The sequence below is a fragment of the Phaenicophaeus curvirostris genome, chromosome 22 (genome assembly GCF_032191515.1).
Source record: "Phaenicophaeus curvirostris isolate KB17595 chromosome 22, BPBGC_Pcur_1.0, whole genome shotgun sequence".
Taxonomy (NCBI): domain Eukaryota; kingdom Metazoa; phylum Chordata; class Aves; order Cuculiformes; family Cuculidae; genus Phaenicophaeus; species Phaenicophaeus curvirostris.
Window position 1 is genome coordinate 3,040,943 of NC_091413.1, and position 20,442 is coordinate 3,061,384.

Sequence of the window (20,442 nt, forward strand, 5' to 3'; positions counted from 1 at the left end):
GGAACAGGTTGCCCAGAGCAGGGGTGGCTGCCCCATCCCTCGAGGTGTCCAAGACCAGGTTGGATGGGGCTTGGAGCCCCTGATCCAGTGGGAGGTGTCCCTACCCATAGGAAGGAGTTGGTATTGATGGTCTTGAAGGTCCCTTCCAACCCAAACTATTCTATGATGCTACCGTGTAGCCAAGACGGAGGTGTGAAAGCCGCTCTGCAGAGCACAAGCACTGGGAGAAAGAAAACCCCTGAGAGGCCAAGTTCACTTCTCTAAAAAGGCTGAGCCCTAAGATGCAAAGAGTCAAAATGCAGTCACACGGTCACCTGTTATCTCTCGGGGGGAAACCCAGGTCTGTTTATCAGCTCACCAGCTCAAAAACAGTTATTGCCAGAAGAAAAGCCAGAAACTGCCAATGCAGACCTTCCTTTTGTGGAGAATACTTCTATTCAGGGCGCACCACATGATTATCTCTCCATGGTAAGGAAGTCTGGGTGAACTTGACAGACAAAAGGTCATGTTCTTATCCCTCTCGCTGGCTACCCAGCGCGACAGCCTCACCATGGGGTGAGAGATGGTTAGATTCGTATTCTTCCTTCTGACACAAACTCATGCTGGCCAGGCAGGAGAATGTGACACAAAGCACCTCAGGAATGGTTTTTTGATAGGAATGGTTGGACTCGATGATCTGGTGGGTCTCTTCCAACCTGGTTATTCTATGATTCTATGATTCTATGATTCAGCCAAGTTCCTTCCTACTGACTCTCACAGCTCCACAGCAGCTTGGCCACCGCAGGCAGAACAGCCCATCTTTCAGCTCTAGTTTTAGGGACACGGATCAACCTGGCTTCAGGGAAGACGGAGGAAGGTCTAAAAGGGAGGAGAGCTCATGCAGAGGCTGATTTCACAGCCGCTTGGTGCACTCAGGGTTCATCTAAGCCACATCCAAGATGAAGCGGCTTCCGAGAGCCTGAGCCCCGCCGCCTGCACACACGTTAAACCAGAGGGTCTGAAGGCTCTGCCTATCATAGGGACTTCCTCACAGCCCACCCCACACTGCTGATATGGAAAACCTCTTTCACCATCACGTCTTGCACTCCCCAGATAAAGGCCACGGAAACCACGGACAAAACAAAAACCCAGGACACAAAAATACATCATCCATAGACCAAACGGACTCCGCAGGACTAGAGCAAACAGTGAGGCACCAGAGCGTGGGTGTGTGACCTGGCCTTCAGCTGCAGCACAGAGCCGAGTGGCGTTCGATGCTCGCGTGGGCGCTCAAAAAGGATGTGAAAGAGACTGGCACCTGCCTGCTGTGTTGCTATCTTCTCCTCAACTCAGCGAGCAGCTCCTGTCCTCTCGCCCCACCGAGGCCAGCTCCTGCTGGGAGGCTGCAGTGGACCAGTGGCTTGTGCACAAGTACAAGAAGTGAGAGACATGATGCCTGTATCATCTTGAAGGTCGACCATCGCTCATAGAATCATAGAATAACCAGGTTGGAAGAGACCCACCGGATCATCGAGTCCAACCATTCCTATCAAACACTAAATCATTCCCCTTAGCACCTCGTCCACCCGTACCTTAAACATCTCCAGGGAAGGTGACTCAACCCCCTCCCTGGGCAGCCTCTGCCAGTGCCCAATGACCCTTTCTGTGAAGAATTTTTTCCTAATGTCCAGCCTAAACCTCCCCTGGTCCATTGTTTTGCAAACACTTGCTCTAGCAATGCCTACAGAAGCCAGAGCACATATATCGATCAAGTCCCCCCCTTGCTAAAAACATCTTAACATCCATTTCATTCACGTTGGCTCAGGGTTTCTCTTTGGCCAACTTGGGCAGCCAAGAGAGTCTATTCAAAGGGTGTAGTGGGAGCACTAGGACACCGTGGTGATGAAGGGGACAGAGAAAAGTCAAACTCATCATTCCACTCCACTGCGGACCAACGCAAAATAGAGCGAGCCCCTTTTTGCCTTTATGCTTGGGTATCTTGTACCCACGCTGCCTTGTGGCGACCATACTCAGCATGGCTAACTATAGCCAGGGACGGGCACTGCCAAACATCGGGCTCCAGCTGGTCCTCTCAAGCCACAGGAAGAAGGGCTTCAAACTAAGAACTGAAGGCAGGAAGGAAGGAGGAGTTGTTAGAGAGTTTGGCCTCCCACCACAAGTGCAAACTTGTATTTTTCACTTCCAAAATAAGATATTAGATGCTCTTGCTTGGATGCAAGGGTTCCTTCTTTAGAGCATCGCAAAGTTTTTTATCCCGCAAGGGCCTATCCTCACCAATTCATGTGTTATCAACAGTCAGAGCTCTCTGAGGACAGAGTGACATCAGAAAGACGGTGGTAGAAACGCTGCCATATGGGCTGTAACAGAGGAAGAAAATCAGCTGTTTACAGACCAACCCCTGTCAAGTCTCAAAGATGCCACTGTTGACACTGTTGATTTTGATAGGAATGGTTGGACTCGATGATCCAGTGGGTCTCTTCCAACCTGGTTATTCTATGATTCTATGACTCTGATAGCTCTAGGCAATAGCCAACACAAAAGCCCTTGTGCAAAGGTTTTCCCTGTGCTCAGTTTCTCTGGGAACGGAGAATACCTCCTAACATGGACAACCAACATCACAAGGTAGCTTTATTTTTGCAGAAAGTGAAGTCTAAGCATGCTCTGCAAGATGTGGGTTTTCAGCCCTCACTTCTGCATCTGAATAGTTTCCCTTGTTTGTGTTTGGAGGTGGAGGATGTAGCTTCTTGCCAACTTTTCCTCTGGGCCCAGATCTCTTGCGCAGAGATCTGGTTTGGTAGGGGCCAGGTATGGTTGGACTTGATGATCTCAAAGGTCTTTTCCAACCAAAAGATTCTATGATTCTATGAAAGCAGCACAGTCTCTCCAGTTGCACCTGGAGCCAGATATTGGAAAGCAGCATGGAGATTACCTCATGGAGGTCCGACGAGGAGAAAACAAGCCCCTGTTATCCCTCAGGGTGCTAGGTCAGAATGGACTAACCTACCACCCCATCGCAGCGTGGCATTAAAGCCTATCCCCTGTGCTCCTCCAAAAAGGCAAGGTAAAATTCATAACCATGCTAGAGCAAAGTATCTCATTGCTCTCTACAACTACCTGAAAGGAGGTTGTGGAGAGGAGGGTGCTGGCCTCTTCTCCCAAGTGACAGGGGACAGGACGAGAGGGAATGGCCTCAAGCTCCACCAGGGGAGGTTTAGGCTGGATATCAGGAAAAAATTCTTCACAGAAAGGGTGATTGGGCACTGTCAGAGGCTGCCCAGGGAGGGGTTTGAGTCACCTTCCCTGGAGGGGTTTAAGGCACGGGTGGAAGAGGTGCTGAGGGACATGGTTTAGTGTTTGATAGGAATGGTTGGACTCGATGATCCAGTGGGTCTCTTCCAACCTGGTGATTCTATGATTCTAAGAGCACATGTCAGTCAGGGGACACGCACATGGCTTGGGCAGAGAGGACATTTCCAGCCAGGGACTAAGGCCACTTGGTAGCCAGCAGGAGGAAGACAGCAGGGTGAAGCGGGTGAGGAACTGTTAGGCTTGGTAACGCTGCCCAAGTGATTTACCCACAGCTTACGCTACCTGCACAGATCTAGGAGCAATCCCATGTCCAATGGGTGCTTTCAGGGGAAAAACCTATCACTGCCCTGTACCCACTTGGCACAAGTACGATCCCCATCGATCTTGCTGTGAGTTTAGGGCCTCACACCCCAAGGGCAGAAGCTCCGTGTCCAAATATTTGCTCACTCCAGAAATAACATTTATCATGCTGGTTCCTCAACCAGGCTGTGCTCCCTGCCAGGGGTCCTGCCCTGCGTGCTGCCCCTTTGGGAACCTCTTCCAGCACACCCAGTCAGACCTTGGGCAAGGAGGCAGCTGCTGGGTTAGTGCCTAGATCCACAAAATCATAGAATGTTTGGGTTGGAAGGGACCTCCAAGCCCATCCAGTTCCATCCCCTGCCATGGGTAGGAACACCTCCCACTAGATCAGGGACTCCAAGCCCCATCCAACCTGACTTTGAGCCCCTCCAGGGATGGGGCAGCCACGACTCCCCTAGGCAACATGGTACCTGAGGCAGAGGGCAGAAAACACAGCACAAAACCACACAAGTTTTGCCTGACAAGTCTCAGTTTCCACAGAACGGGAGAGGCAGAGCCAGCATTATCAGGCCAACAAGCATTTCAACACCCAGTTACACTCACCTGCACCAGCAGGGAACTGGCAGCTGGGGCTCTTCCAAGTAGCCCAGAGCATTTACACCCATGTTCTCCTAATTAAAAAAGGTGCAGCAAAGTCCCTCAAGCTGTTTTGAATGCATCAGTCCCAAAGGTGTGCGAGGTTATTACTTTCAGCTGCCAGTTTCAAGTTTTCTGCATTAATTCTCTGAATTGAACTTATATTTGAATCAACCTTTTCTACTTTTCTACCTAGGAGCACCACAAATACCAAGCTACGCATTAACCTCAACCTTACTACTAGTCTCAAAAGATCTAATAGTGGGAGAAACCTCTTTTCAACTCCCTCCATTCATGAAAGTTTACTGGCCTCTGTATTACAAATGGTTTTGTTCTCACAAAGCAAGTTAAAATTCAATTGCCAGCCCACCTGCCAGACAGTTGGGGCATTAAAAATACATCTCCCCAGCCAGCACCGAAACCAGCCCAGCTGCTGTCTGACAGACAGGCTTCCTCGTGGAGCAGAAAAGTATTTGTTTAGCTGCTTTGCTGTGATCCAGTGAAGCAGAACACACCCAAAGAAGAGACCGGAGACTGCAAAATCAGTCCCTTCTGCAACGTGTGAGAGAACAGAGGTTAGGACAAAAGCCTCGGGATGCTCTTGAGATACAAGGGAATGTAAACTACCACCAAGCTGTAGCAACTTTCATCATCTGAATCCCTGTAGAGAGTCGCAGACCAGCCCACACCCTCCACACACCCATGGAAGGAAGGAAGGAAGGAAAACCCGAGGCATGCTCCACATTACACTCCATGGCAAAGAGCCATAGCCGCTTGCACAAAGATCCCGCTGCATTTAGGAACCTCAAACACGGCTTCAGATGCAGCCTGGTTCCTGCCCCCGAATCTCTTCCTTGTGTTTCCAGCAGCCAGAACTGCTTTCTTCACACGTGCACTTGCCTGCTCTGCTTCCTGGGATCATTTCACACTCCCTTCCCCATTCCAGAGGACCCTTCCCCATACAGCTGCTTTTACAGTTCACACCCTGCGTAATCTTCACTAATTTACCAACTAAATGCTGTCACTTAGAGCCACAGAGATGATCCAAGGGCTGGAGCACCTCCCGTACAAGGACAGACAGAGAGTTGGGGTTGTCCAGCCTGGAGAAGGCTCCAGGGAGACCTTAGAGCAGCTTCCAGCACTGAAAGGGGCTCCACGAAAGCTGGGGAGGGGCAGGATAAGGGGGAACGGTTTTCAGCTGAAAAGGGAGATTTAGATGAGATCATAGGGAGAACTATTTTCCTGTGAGGGTGGGGAGGCCCTGGAACAGGTTGCCCAGAGAAGCAGAGGCTGCTCCATCCCTGGAGATGCCCAAAGCCAGGTTGGATGGGGCTTGGAGCCCCTGATCCCATGGGAAGTGTCCCTGCTCATGGCAGGGGGCTGGAACTGGTTGAGCTTTAAGATCCCTTCCAACCCAACTCATTCTTTGATTCTATGGTTTCATGCAGTTTGTAAGCATCTACAAAATTCAGCTAGAGGTGTCCAGCATCTAACATTACAAAGCTCCAACACAGGCAAGCTGGTTATCAGCGCATGAAAGCATGTGCAGCTACAGACACAACCAGGCAAACGAAGAGATAAGTGAGTAACTATTAACACAGCCTTGCTAACAAGGTAATACAAGATAAAAATCTATTAACATCACAAAATAATATACTACTCACAGCAGGGCTAACCTCTCCCAGGCTGCAGTCAGCACCAAAAGTCTCTTTGGTAATCGTATTAAGAATAATAATAGTAATTGTATAAAGAAAACTGCTAACGCACCGTTTCCCAGTGCTGAAGCCAGCACAGGGAGAAGGTTACCATCACCCATCTGCTGCAGAGGCACCTGAAGGGTAGTTTCCACTGGAGAATCTTGCACATCTGCAGAAGAAAATTTGCTAGTCTGTGGCTAGCAAACGCTGTTAATCACTATTCCCACCCTCCTAGGACCCACACCTTCGTAAGTGCTCTCTGTAATTAGCTCACATCCTCCTTATAGCACAAGTGGAACCTTTCCATGCAATCTAAACTACAGAGATGACCTCCGTGCCTTCTCCCCTCTGCTTTGCTCCCACTCAGAAGTATCAGCTTTGTTAAAAATAGAAGCTAGACATACACAGAACAGATATCCTACCTCACCATAACTGGTCAAGGCTCCCGACCCGGCAGAGTAGGCAAAGAGATTCGTTAGTCCACAGAAACCACAGGACAGCTCAAAAGGCAGTAAGATTCGTAGGATATGGGAGGTGGGGAGAGCTTGCTCTAGGATGCGGAAGGCAGTTTGCTGCCCGATAGGAACGTTCAAGCCTCCAGCATCCTTCAGGAGGGTTGGCCAAGGTGGTGGAGCCTGGAAAGTTTCAAGCGAAGAAGTGACAGCTAGTTATTTACCAAAAACCAGCCCAGCTTATTCTGGAAGGGAGTGGGGGTGGAGAGAAGAAAAGGAAGTCATCTCGTTTTCTTATCGGTACAAAGCCAGCAGCTGTGAATTGAGAGTTTAGAAGGGGACTGGGGAGCGTAACCACCACATGCACATGGTATGTGACAACATCTGCCTGTCACAGTTTATGGGCAGCCAAAGCTAAAGAAAGAGAAAGAAGAAAGAATGGCTAACGGGCAAAGTTATAGCTCACAGAGCTCCTATATCTGAACAGCACCTCTAGGAAGTCCTTTTCCTCTTTGCAAAGCAGCAAGAGAGGTTTCTGCTCCACATCTTCAAGGCTGAGCAGCTCTGCTGAAAAAGTCATCATCACCTTCAACGCGGCTGGGAAGGCAGAACACCAGCTCGCAGACCCAGGCTCCTCTCCTGCTGGGGACAGGACTACCACACTCCTTCAGGAGGAACCTTCGACACACTCAGATGCCCCAAAACATCTTTGCATCCTTCCTTACTTTTTGGGTTTCCCAATTGCAGCTTAAAATCAGTCCCTTCATTTGGCTCTGACTCGGTTCCTCTGCCCTTCAAAGCAGGGTTCATAACCCTTCACTTGTGCACCTTTTCGCTCTGCTCCGTGAGCTCTTTGGGGAAGCAAACTGCCCTGCTCTGCATGTTAAACAGCATGTCCTGCTGGGGCCCAAGGACAAATGTACCTTGAAGAACCAAGAAGAGGTTCTACACAGCCCTTCTGAGCCAGCTTTTTCTGGATAGCGTGTAGACCATGCAGCTGTAGAGCATTCACGTTAGAGTCCAGTCCCCTTACTTGGGAATGGAGAGAAATAGTCACTTCCTGAGGGTGATGCAGAACAGAACCCAGTTTTCTCCCCTGATGAGACTGAGAAAGTCATTGCAGCCACTCAACTCGGCAAGCTAGGGAAGAAGACCACACCACCCAGTCCTTCCAGCTTGTGATCATTACAGCCCTGCAACCACACAGCTGGCCAATAGCTCCCTCCTGCCTGGTTCTTTAACATCCTTGCATCACACAGAGGAGGAGAAACAAGAGCCCAGAACACTCTCCTCCTGTGGGCTGGCAAACAGCTAAACATACATCAATCAAGGTATTAAATAGCTGGGAATGCGGCTGCCTCTGCAATCCTGAGTATTTAGTCCATTATCCCACAGACACTTAGCACAATTATGGTTGCTTTGCGGCCAGCCTTTAATGTGCCAACAGAGCAGCTGAGGCACAGAGGAGATTAGAGACCAGCAAGAGTCTCAACCGCAAAGCTGAACACTCTGGAAGCCCCGTCTCACCGCATTGAGCTTGGAAATGCTGGGCTGGATGGAGACTCACCCCACAGGACCCAACTGGTCCTGAAGAGGAGGAGCAGCAGATGAACAACACAGAGATTGATCTGCTTTTACGGTTTGTCCCCACCCAAGTGGCTTGTAGAGCAAGAGCAGGGCTTCTCATCCTGCTAAAGGAGGAAGAGTGGCTCTTAGGCTCGAGAAGGATGCTCACTTCCAAGTCATAATTCCTAATATCCCATCTAAACCTCCCCTGGAGCAATGTAAAACTGTTTCCTTTCATCCTATCACTTGTTATTTTGGAGAAGAGATCCGCATCCACCTTGTTCAGGGAAAGTGCTACCGAAGAGCACTGGAGATGCTCACTTGGCCATGGGGCTTACAGGCAGCAGAACTGCCCCAAACAGCCACGCTGACAACTTCCCAGCTTTCTCCCTCGCCTGTGCACAAACTCAAACGGTTCGCACCATGAGAAAGACCCTACTGGGTTGATTTTGCACAAGAGCAATTCCATCCTGCTCCCTGGGCAGACGCAGCCTGCGCTGAGCACGTGTCTCGTTCTGCTTAGTCAAAGCAGCATCAGCTAAATCGCAACCAGGGACCCAGCCAGAGCCACCACCCCATGTGCACTACTGACCGCTCTTGAAATCCACACTCGGTCTCATCGCGCGTCGCTGCTCCAGGCGGGGGAACAGCTGCTCCCAAGCAAACTGGCTGCCCTTGCTTCCTACGCCAGGGAAGGCTTTTAAGCTCCCAGGCACCCTAGAGAGCCTTAAAGTAGCAGAGAGGCTTAGCGTGGCCATTCTGCACAAGGCTGGGCTGGCTCCGAGCTGCTGGCACTGCTTTTTCATCCTTTCACCATTTCTCCGGGTCATTCCCTAAGCCCAGCAATGGTGCTTTTAATAAGTCCTGGAAAAACAATCCTAAACCTTGGCTCACGGCCAACGCTGCACAGCGCTTATAGATCCAGGAGGGCTCAACGGCTTCTGTTTCAGGGATAGTTCTGCATCTCCTCTCATAAAAACTAGTGCTGTGCCAGCAGGAAAAGGTGGCTATGAAGCCTCAGAAAGGCTTGTTTTCTGTCTCTGGGAAGAGCATTGCTTGGAACTGGCACTTCCACCCTTTTTATATCAAAATCATAGGATGGTTTGAGTTGGAAGGGACCTTAAAGACCATCCAGTTCCAGCCCCCTCGCTTCTGGGCTGAACAAGCCACCCTGCACCAGCACACAGGAGCAACCACGCAAGATCCATCCCAGGGCTGGCAGGAGAACACTGAACAAGGGGACACCTCTGCGTTCTTCAGCATCACCCGACTCGCTGATGTCAAAAGCCTCCTGTCTGCTCAGCACTGAAGAAGAACCTCTAATTGGGCTTTCAAGATGCTGTGCTTAAATATAAACCCCCAGGGCATTTATCCTTTGAAACCAGATTGTGAGAGCCGGGGCCAGCTGTTTGCATGTGATCCTGCGCCGCTTTCCTCAAGCTCTTCCCTTTACACTTTGTTAAAAGTGCTTCATTGCTGCAGTAAGGATTCTTCACAGAGAATCTGAACACACGCACCCATCTGAACACCAGCCATGGGAAACAGCAGCCCATTTCTGTTTGTACTAGTCTGAAGACCCTTAATTCTGTGGTCTATGCCCACTTCTGCTAAGCACCAAAGCGGAGCTTTAAGCTCTGGAGAAGCCTATTCAAATCCCAGATATGCATCGCATCTCTCTCCTTCCAGAGGTCAGGATGGACTCAAAACCTGCTGATTTCAACCCAGTCAAACACTTCAAAACTACATCTTCCTCACTAAATAGCACTTCTCAACGTATGCCAGTTCCTCTTAGCTTTGACCATCGAGATGACAACACCAAAAGTTTCCACTGCTTTAAAGCTACAGCAGCACCAAATACTGACACCCCCGCTGCCCAGCCCTCCCCGGAGCAGGACTGAAACTCTGGTCTGAGACACAGATGACAGCAGGCGGTGGGTTGGTTCAACGCAAAGAGCAAACTGGCATTGCTATTGCAGCACGTCCTCCTCTCACACAGGTTGGAAGAAGCTCCAACTAAAGATGTCATGGAGTGGGAACTGCGATCTGTAGAGCGGGTGATGACCAAAGGACAAGGAATGGAGCTGCCCTTACCCACCACCTTGCCCAGACAGCCCCCAGGACTACTCTAAGCCTTAATTTCTAGGGCATGGCTTGAGAGAAGGAAGCCAGTAGGAAGCCTGGCAAGGCACAGGTCCAGCATCTGCCCATGGGGCAGTGGTTGTACCCCAGTGCTCAACAGCAGCGCCTGGTCAAGGTCTCAGACATAGTTGTTTTCATAGAATCGTGGAACGCTTTGGGTTGGAAAAGACCTTAAAGCCCAACCAGTCCCACCCCTGCCATGGGCAGGGACACCTCCCACTACATCACGGCTCCAAGCCCCATCCAACCTGGCCTTGAACACCCCCAGGGATGGGGCATTAAAACTTCTCTGGGCAACCTGTGCCAGCGCCTCAGCACCCACCCCCTCCCCTTTTAAGTTCCTTTGCTCCATCTGGTGGTTACAAGTTTTTTAAAGCTGCGTAGAACAAACACGAGGTGCTCCCCTGCATGACCTGCTCATCTTCTGGGCTACCTGTCTGTTGAGTTTGAAGAGAAGCTTGGGGGTGAGCCACTTTGGTAAGTGCAGGGAAGCACTTTGGCTGCTGAATGCTCGTAGAAGGGGATCACCTCTACTTTGGTCTTACTGTTAGGATGATGCCAAGGGCAGAAAAACCCTGACCCATTCTCCCAGGAGCAGAGGAAACCCAAAACCAGACTCTAAGGCAACACAGACAGCCAAGAAGCCCAGGAACTTTCATGGTTAACCAGGCTCTTCCTCATTCAGCAGGTTCCTCTTCAAGTACTGCAAGGAATAAGGAAGCAAGGCAAGAGCAGAGGATGAGAAGGACCAGGCGGGTGCCCTTGTGTTACAGCATCTTGGCTCCTCCAGGCTGCCTCTCACTTGGCACCAGGGTCAGGAGCAGGAGAGGAGATTCCTGCTGTGTCGCCCCAGCCCTGACACGCCACCTTTGCCTGCCACGAGCTGCCCGAGCCCACAGCATCACGTGCGTTCTTGCTGAGCCCAGAAATCCTTGGCTTTCAGGATTATATAACCTGACGAGCTAATTAAAAATGAGGAGGTTTATTTCGGACCCGGGCAGGGTGACAAGACAAAAATATAGCCCATGGCAGGTCCATGTCCCCTTTGAAGAGTCGCCAAGGCTATTTTTTACCTAGATACATCATGAAGAATTGGAGAGAAAAAAAATACCATGGCTATAATTAGGATTTAATCAGTGGCAGGGCTCGTTAGACTTCTTCGAGAGGAGACGGACAGAAATATTTCAGGAGGGTGGGAGGAAGAGAGGAACGAACAAACAAACAAACAAAGTACTCCAAAAAACTAAACCAAAGACAAATATAGTCCTGGCAACTAATTTACATGGTAGGGATGCTGCTCAAGGGTGTGAAAGGGGATTTTTTGTTGTTTTGAAATTAAATCTTTGTCACCTTGCCACCCTTCTGAAATCCTCAAGGCCAAACAACACGTCCCAAGGGATGGGCTCTCCTCTGCCTATGTCAAGTCTTTGGTTGGAAGTGGAGGATCTTTAAGGTCCCTTCCAACCCAAACCACTCTATGATTCTATATTTACCCAACTCCCAAGACTGTTGAAGCTGTTCCTACACAGGCTGTGGAGTGGAACGGCAAACTGCTACAAACCATGGCTGGAGGAGCTAACGAAGTCCTAGCCTTGTGAGGAACCTCAAGGTTTCCCTGGGGGCAGGAGCTAGCAGAGAGCCCCAGGACAACAGCGATCACCCTCCTGTCACTGTGAGGAGGTTGTCCCTCAATTTCTGCTCAGGGATCTGGTTTAGTAGTGGGCAGGTATGGTTGGACTCGACAATCTCAAAGGTCTTTTCCAACCAAATGATTCTACGATTCTCCACCTGGAATCATTCCATTATTAAAAATACCTGAAAGGCTTGCAGGAGCAGGGAGGGGGGAGTTGCATGTTCTGATCTCTAGAGTGGGAAGGGACCAAAGACCCTGGACGGAGCGTGGGGCAGCAGGAGGGCAAGGGAAGCATCTCCTTTGTGGTGCTCTGCAAGCTGCCCTCCATCAGCCCCTCTCTTCCTGGGCTGGGTTAAAGTAGCCAAGGCAACACAGTTCCCTTGAAAGTAACTGGTACACCCAGTCTGACCAAAAAGGAACTTTCAAAACACATCGTTTTGGAGGGAGGGGGGAAGCCACACCGACCTACGCACCACAAACTGCAGCTCGCAGCCTTATTCCCAGGTTTGACACCCCAGGGATGGCGCTGGGAAGCAGCCCAGGGGGACTGGGAAGCATGAGAAGGTACAGAGAAGGGTTCTCTGGCCCAGCTGGCTCCCCTCAACAGATGGAGGGCACCTCGCTTCTCCTGCCGACTCCAGACAGCTGGTCCTCTGCCCTCACACAGCTCTCCTCCACCCCAGTGAGAGTGGCAGATTTCTTGTTCAGCATCTGCTCACCAGGACAAGCTTCTTCCTATCTATTTATTCTGGTGTGGGCTATTGCAAGCCTCCAATTTATGTGAAAAAAAACCCTTTTTTGTAGCACCCACAGGAGATTAGCAAACAGCTAAACAGAGTCACAGCACCATCCAGATAAATCTAAGGACTGTCCATTGGGAATGGGAGGAGTTTCCCAAGGTCACAGGTAGGTTCTCGCTCAGTTGGATCAGAAAAAGGAAGGGATGGGGATGCACAAAAGGTTTTTGGACATCAACAGCATAGATATCTTCTCCCTTAGATAATACAGAAGGTGATGCCCAGGCGTGAAGATTACCTGGACTGTGGGAGGAAACTGAGAACTGAGCCTATCTCAGCCACGCAGAGGAGGCTACTGCCAAGATCACAGAATGGTTTGGGTTGGAAGGGACCTTGAAGATCATCCAGTTTCAACCCCCTGCCATGGGTAGGGACACCTCCCACTGGATCACTAGACACTGGAAGCCTTCACACCATCCCCATCCCTGGGCACAGGAGGGACCATGTGGAGGTGCACATTGAGACTTGCCCACATAGAATCCTAGAATCACCAGGTTGGAAGAGACCCACCAGATCATCGAGTCCAACCATTCCTATCAAACACTAAACCATGTCCCTCAGCACCTCGTCCACCCGTCCCTTAAACCCCTCCAGGGAAGGAGATCCAACCACCTCCCACCACATGCTGCTGGTGCCTTTTCTCTCACGCCTGCAAGCAGTCCCACATCTATGCTCACGTTTCCCTTGAGAAGGTCAAGAGATACCAGCCACAGCAAGGACAGGCTGGGAACCACCCCAACCCGCTTTGTGCACGGGAAACCTTGAGCAGATACTTGCTACGAGACAGTCTCTTCACCTGATAACGTAATCAGGACAGCTGCAGCAAACACCAGCCCAACTAGAAAACTCAGCTCACCCTCTCCTCCCTCAGTGCTTCTTTCAGCACCAAGAAGCTGCAACAAACAAGATAAACTTAATCACTCCTTGCTGTGAGAGGCTTCTCCAACCCTAAGCTCTCACGACGGTTGCAGGGAACACTGCTGTGATTCACATGCACAGCCTTGCCAGAAGCCATGGCTGGACTAGGTGTCCTTCTCAAGGCACGTGTTACCGTGCCTGCTCAGTGCTCCAGGTGATGGGGACAGAACAGATTTGTCCCCCGGAGTCCATGGAGGCTCCACAGCACCTTCTACACGACAAATTGTGGTGCCAGAGCAGTGTGGAGACACTGAGAGCATCCCATCACTAACAACCACGAGGACATTTCAAAGAAGGATGAGACTCATTGGTTTCTCTTGTCCACAAGAGACGCAGAACACCCCTGCCTGTTGGCTTTCCTATTACTTGGAGAAGGAAATCATCACCAACACATTCCAGGAACCTCCTGGATGGCTTGGACCCTGATGTGTTGTTCCCTACAGTAGTGGGGTTGGAACTGGTTGATCTTTAAGCTCCCTTCCAATCCAAACCATCCTATGATTCCATGATCTCCTCCAACACAGAGCCGGGGTCGGGGGGAGGCAAGGTAGAGCCCTCCCAAGTCCTCATGCTCAGAGTCACACACTCCCAGCCCACTTTCCAGATGCTTTTACAGCAGTTGGATCACAGCAACATCCTTTCCACAGGCGACCTGCCTGGGACACCTGCAACAGCCACAGCATCTGCTACAGGGGAGCAGCTCAGAAAGCCCAAGAGGAGATGCTGGTGTGCGCATCTCTTCCAAGCCTCGTCCCTCAGCCACGACAAGCAGGCAGAGGGCTTTGGAGAGCCCCGCTGATACAAGCAGCAGCGTGAGCTGTTTGCAGAAAAAACCACCTAGATAGAGGAAGCACACAGTTCCTGGTTTCCAGCTTGGTTTAATGCAAAGAATTTCCTTCTTCCCTTCAGACTTGTGCAGGAAGCCTGCTAACAGACCAGCCCCATAATCTGATTAGGCTCCATCCTACGCACGTTTCCTGGAACACGCAATTGGGCTGCAGGAACCGCTTTCCAGCCCTCCCCACCACTCAGCTCATAAGGGAGCAAGTGCAGCCTCTGCTTTTGGTCAAGGCAGTGAAAAAGCAACAGAAAAAAATCCCCGTGCCTACTGCAGAAAAAGGACTAATTTTTGGTTTTCCAGAAAAATTCCTTCCCTTTTTTTTCCAGAAAATTTATTTTCCCAGCCTGCTTTTAGCTTGGAAATAGGTATTAGCTCTGTTCGTCCCTCAGGGCAGGGATGGAAACCCACATGTCAGCATTTGGGAAGTAAGTTTTTAGTGAGCGACCTGGGAATCCAAGGGCATCCATGCTGCAGGAGTGGGAGGGTGAACACTACAGAGAGAGGCAATAAATCAGTGACCCAGCAGGGCACAGAAAAGCTCTCGGCTCCGGGTTCCCCACTCGTAGGACCCTCTTTAAGAGGGACCAGGCTGCTGGTTTGCTCATGGATCAACCAGCTCCAGGGATAAAGGAGATCTTGGCTAGGCCAGTCCTTTTCAAACTGAGGAATATATCAAAGCAACCATTACAGAACACAACTTTTCCCTCTGAATTTTTGTCAGTGAGACACCCAGCCTCTGAGAAAACCTCCATGAGAGCAAGGTTTGCCTCTCTGAGCAGCAGGAAGGGACAAAGCCCACCTTTTTGCACTCCAAGAAGCACCTCCAGCCAGACTCCAGGACTGGTGCATGAGCCAGGTTTTACGTGGCTGTGCTAGAAAGCCCTGAGCTCTGTTTCCCTTTCTGAGAAGCAGCATTTCCCAGCTGCAGAGCTGCAGGCTTGCTTCTGCTGGGCCCCCACTGCATACCCTGGGGAGAAGGCTCTCGCTGTGGGGACAGCTCAGGGGCTGGGGACACTGGGAGCAGCTTTCCCCACGCCTGCTCTGCGTTTGGACACCTGGAATAGTCCAGCTGGCTACCGCTGCTCCGCTGGCATCGCTCCGTTGGAGCACAAAGCTCCGATTCATGCGTTCAGGTGCCTCCGAGGCTCCTGAGAGGAACCATCTCCTAGAAATCCGATTCATCCCAACCCTGCTGGAAGCAGCAGCGAAGCAGCTCCGGTACCACCCAGCCACAAAGGAAACTCGCCCTCAATATAGCTTTGGCAGCCCGAGCTGGACGCCTGGCTTCCTCCTCGGTGCGCTTCGCCTTCCCCTGCCCCTGCAGACGGCGAGGAATTCTCCTTGGCAGCCCGCAAAAGAGATACAGCTGCATCCCAGAAACGTCTTCCAGGGCCGAAAGAGCTTCATTTGTCTTGGGACCATAACGAGCGCTGCTCGCTCTGCCTTGGGGGAACCGTAGGATACTGGAAAATCACCGAGGGCCTGAGCCAAAAAACCTCTCCGAAGGAAGGCTAGTTTTCTCCCTTTCTCCATTAACCAGTCTTAGTTCCTCACTGGAAAAGGGGAGAGAAGAGGGCATTTATGCATTTCATGACCTGCAGCAAGGAACTCGCCCTATCTGGAATTAAACAATAGGTTGGGGGCTTGGAATCGAAGCGTAATTTAAGTCGCTGGCAATGTTTTTGTCCCCATTTACCACAGTAAAGCCTGGTGAAAAAGCACACCTGCTCCTTTCAGTGCATTTCCCATCTCTCACCTCCCTACCTGCCCAGGCAAGGTGCATGCAGGCAGCCTCAGCACATGCTGCACAAAAGCCTTGGAGCTTTGATTCTCCCCTAGTGCTGCAAATAGAGCCTGTGTTCAGAGTCATCTTCAGACAGCCTGGCCAGAGAGAAAAGCAGGGGAAATCCAAGCTGAGATTCAGGTGCAGCAATGGCAAAGGAGGGAAGAAAAAGGCACCAGCTGCCTTGCTGGGAAGGTTTCATGAAGCCTGTGAGCAAAGGAAGCCCATGTGTGAATTCAAGCTGCTGCTGTGACCTGTCTCCAGCTGCCCAGGCTGGCTGACCCTTTCAGAGCTGAGCTGAGCACAACTCAGCTCCAGAGCCAAGCGCTGAAGCGCAGCCTGAAGAGATGGAGACAAACAGCTCGCAAACAATTGCCAGAGGATGTTTCTGAGCTCACCCCTTGGGGCCTGCCCCTCAGAGCCACGGGCTGGAGCTCCCACCAGCGAGATCCGCAATCATCCTGGTTCTAGCCACCATCACCCTGAGCTCTGCCCGTGATGTGGTGTTGATGAATACCCAAGATGCCAAAACACTGACCTGGTTTTGCTTCCTGGACCAGAAATTACCACATCCCCACCGCCACCCGAGCTGCCAAAGTAAGCAGCTATTGCAAATACTTAAGGTTACTATTTACATTTGGATTCAGCACAGGAAGCGTGTGTTTTCTCGCTGGTAACAGGAGTGGGAAAGCTGGGACCACAGGCCTGGACCACAGTCCAGGGACTGGCATTATATATCCTGTCCCTGTAGCAGATGCTCAAGGTTGGACAGCAAGCAAGGTTTCAGCATCCAGCTGGATGCATTTGATACACAGCAACATGACCTGCAAAAGCATGAGAAACCATCTTGGAGAAAGCACATGCAAGACTTCAGCCAACCCTGACTTATCAGCCACCCCAGAGAAGCCACTGCATCACACCCCGGTGGCTGCAGCAGCCCTGCTTACGCTCAGAATTACAAGCCATCCAAAGAGACTTTAAAGGGAAACCACCCACAATATGCCATAAAATCAATGTGGACAAAGTAATTCAGCTAAGTAGTAAATTAGATTTTAAAGAGGTTCATCCGAACGCAGAGGAAAACATGTCAAATAAATGTAGTCAGTGATGGATATGGGAAACCACTCAGCAGAGAATCACAGAATGGTTTGGGTTGGAAGGGACCTCAAAGCCCATCCAGTCCCACCCCTGCCATGGGCAGGGACACCTCCCACTGGATCAGGGGCTCCGAGCCCCATCCAACCTGGCCTTGAACCCCTCCAGGGATGGGGCAGCCACCACTTCCCTGGGCAACGGCCTCACAGGAAAACATTTCTTCCTAAGATCTCATCTCAATCCCCCCTCTTCCACCTTAAAACCATTCTCTCTCACCTTATGCCTGCACTCCCTCATCAAGAGCCCCTTACCAGCTTTCCTGGAGCCCCTTTCAGTAACTCTCCAGCACTGGAACTGTGCAAACCAGGCACCAATTCTGCAACAATACCACTCAGCACTCAGTCCTGCGGAGCTCAGGCTCCCGAAGCTGGCATTTACTCATTTCCTCCAGCCTTTCCCTTCCTCCCAGCCACAGCATCCCAGAAAACCTGGCTGCAATGAAAAAGCCTGCCCTGCAGATAAGACCTACCAAGTGCTTCAGATACCACACAATTCCTTTCTCGGAAAAGAAACAGGGCTTTGGGGATCTACAAGCCACTCATCAGCGATGGGGATGTGAGGTTTATCCCCCTAAGGTCTCTGCATCACAGCAAAAGGTCTTTAATTGAAGCCGAAGGATGTAAGCACCAAAGCAGAGGAGGGGCAGCAGTTGCTCCTAGACTCCCAGGCTCTTGCTGATCCAGAAGGCCTGTGATTTCTCTGTCCTTGCTGGAGGATGGTACATCCCTGACCTCCAAACCTTTCCTGCAGTTGAGAAGTCACATGCCAGTAAAGCTGGGAGAGGGAAAGAAACGGTCATTCTTCCAACAAGCTGCTTCTAAGAAATAACACAACAAGGCCCTGGCAGCAGCTTGCAGCTCAGGATTTGCAACAGCTTTGTGGTTTAGGCTGACGGCAACAAATTTGCTTTATTTCTACACCAGGGCTTGGTTCTCTGTCATGTCACACACGCACACACTGACACACGGCCACTGCTCTCACTAGCAGGGCCTTTTAGACCATAAGAAGGGTGACCAGCATCTCCCAGTCCAGCATCTCTCTCCCTCCAGCACGGCACAGCCATGAGGAGAGCCCACCTAACAAATCAAACATCCAAAAAAGAGGCTTATTCCCTGTTCCACACACAGGTATCCTACGTGTAAAGCTGTTCCCCTCAGCTAGGGAGTCACGCTGTCTCCTCCCAGCCCCTCCACAGACTCCCATGCTGGGAGGAGGAGAGGCGTTAAGCAGCACCTAACGCTCAGCATCACTTACTGGTCCCAGCACTCATCCAAGCTTGCGCTTCCCAGAGAGCATCAGTTGTTGAGACACGTATTTATCCAAACTGGATTTATAAAACTGTGTGACTGGCAAAGTCACACAGACTGGGAAGAGAACTGAGGATGAAAAACAACCCCTAGGTGATTAGATTACTCACTCTTTCCCTGCAGGCTTTTAAGTTGCCACCATACTTGCTCCTGAAGTCATTCCCCCGATCCGCATTACCTTGCCCCCGTGCCAGGGCAGAAAGGGATGCAGCATCCTTCATCCTTTCAAGATCCTCCTGAAAGCTCAACTGCATCCACCAGAGCATCCTACCTTGCAGCCACGGGACAGCCACGGCAGGTCAGGCGCACTCCAAACCTGAGCTGCGATGCGCATTCACACTCGTATCCACACCAGCTCTTAAGATTTTCAGCAGGCGACAGCCTCTCTGATGCAAAGTGAACACACAGCCACAGAGGTGGGCCCTGCAGAGAGGAACCAGCACCTTGGCTAGGATGGAGCTACTGAGAAATCGCTTCCTCACGGATCCCCCCACTTCACAGTGCCCTTTTTCAGCACACCAGGCCAGCTGCACGCTGGCTTTCAGCAGCTCCACACCAGCAGCTTTTGTAAGCCAGCCCCTCAGCCTATTGATGCCAAAGGGCCCTTCATTCCAAGGGTTCCCGTGCAAGCCTGAACGTTGAGCCACAACATGGGGAAAGAGGATCTGAGCAGTGTTAGAGAACCAGGAGCAGTGAAACCAGCACAGGATGGAGACAACAGATGCCGGGAGTGATCAACCCCCAGTAGAAAAGCCAGTCCATGCAGCTCTGACCTCGGCTCAGCAGCAGCACTACCAGCTAGCCAGGTTTCTTAGGACTGAGCTGGCAGCAGCATCACAACCTTTTTGCTGTCTCTAGCATTCTGCTGCCCTAGGTCACTGCCCGACAAAGTGGAGCTCGCAAGGTACAGGCAGCGTGGACAAATATTGACTTGCCTGGGGGCACTGAGAGCGCTACCAGAGCCAAGAATGAAATCCAGGGCCCCCAAGTCGCACTCCCCTGCTTTTTACTCCATCACCAATCACGCTTTGTTCTTCCCAACGTGGCACCACCCAGATGAACGCTGCTTCTTCCTAAAAGTCTTCAGCACACTTTGAATCAGACACTTGGAAAACTTGGATGGGAGGGGCAACTAGGATGGCAAAAAGGGACCCAAAACACCACAAACCAACCGAACCCCTGAATCTTGGCGTTGCAGGAACACACGTGTTGGGAATCTGGAGCTGTTACACATTCAAGAGGCGACTGTGGAAGCTTCACTCATGACCTGCCCGCGTTCGGTCCCGTACCAACACCAAATAAGCTCTCCCTGTCCTGTAACCGATCCCATTTCTCGGCTTGAAGCGCCCGTCAGCTGTACGGCCGCTCCCCAGCCACCACCCTCCTCGGCGTTTTACAAAACACACTTGACTTCTAATAGCAACAAACGCTTTTGGGGGTCACCTTAAGGCTATCTCAGCAAAAGGACAGGCAAGAACCCCCAAAGCAGCCACTAAGAAGTCCCCTCAGCGCTGCAACGCGGGAGGGACGCATACAACCCAGTGCTTGGAGGGGGCTGCCAAAAAGGCTGTTTATTTACCCCTTTTGAGACCAGAGCAGAGAAGGAGGAACCGAGAAGGGACGATGCCCACAAGTCACACTCCTACCACCACCGAGAAGGAGACTGAAGCTTCGAAACGGCTTAATCGGGAGAAGCCGGAGGAGGCACCAGCAACACACCAGATGCACCAAACTTCTCTTTTTCTCAGCTTGCAGCCCACAAAGATATTTCAAGTTTTAAAGCTCAGTCCCATTTTGGCATCCCCTCTTCAGCATCTCTAGCAGAGGTTATAGAGCTTGCTAGGACAAGATGCTTTGAAATGGAGGGTTTCTCCTGCAAAAGGGGCACAAGGCAACTCAAACCGGCCGT

General features: G+C 51.1%; 1 protein-coding gene across 1 annotated transcript in view; it reads right to left on the reverse strand.

The window, feature by feature from the left end:
• Positions 1-20,442, reverse strand: part of LOC138730003 (tyrosine-protein phosphatase non-receptor type 11-like) — a 51,219-nt gene that overhangs the window by 29,832 nt on the left and 945 nt on the right. The window lies entirely within an intron of this gene.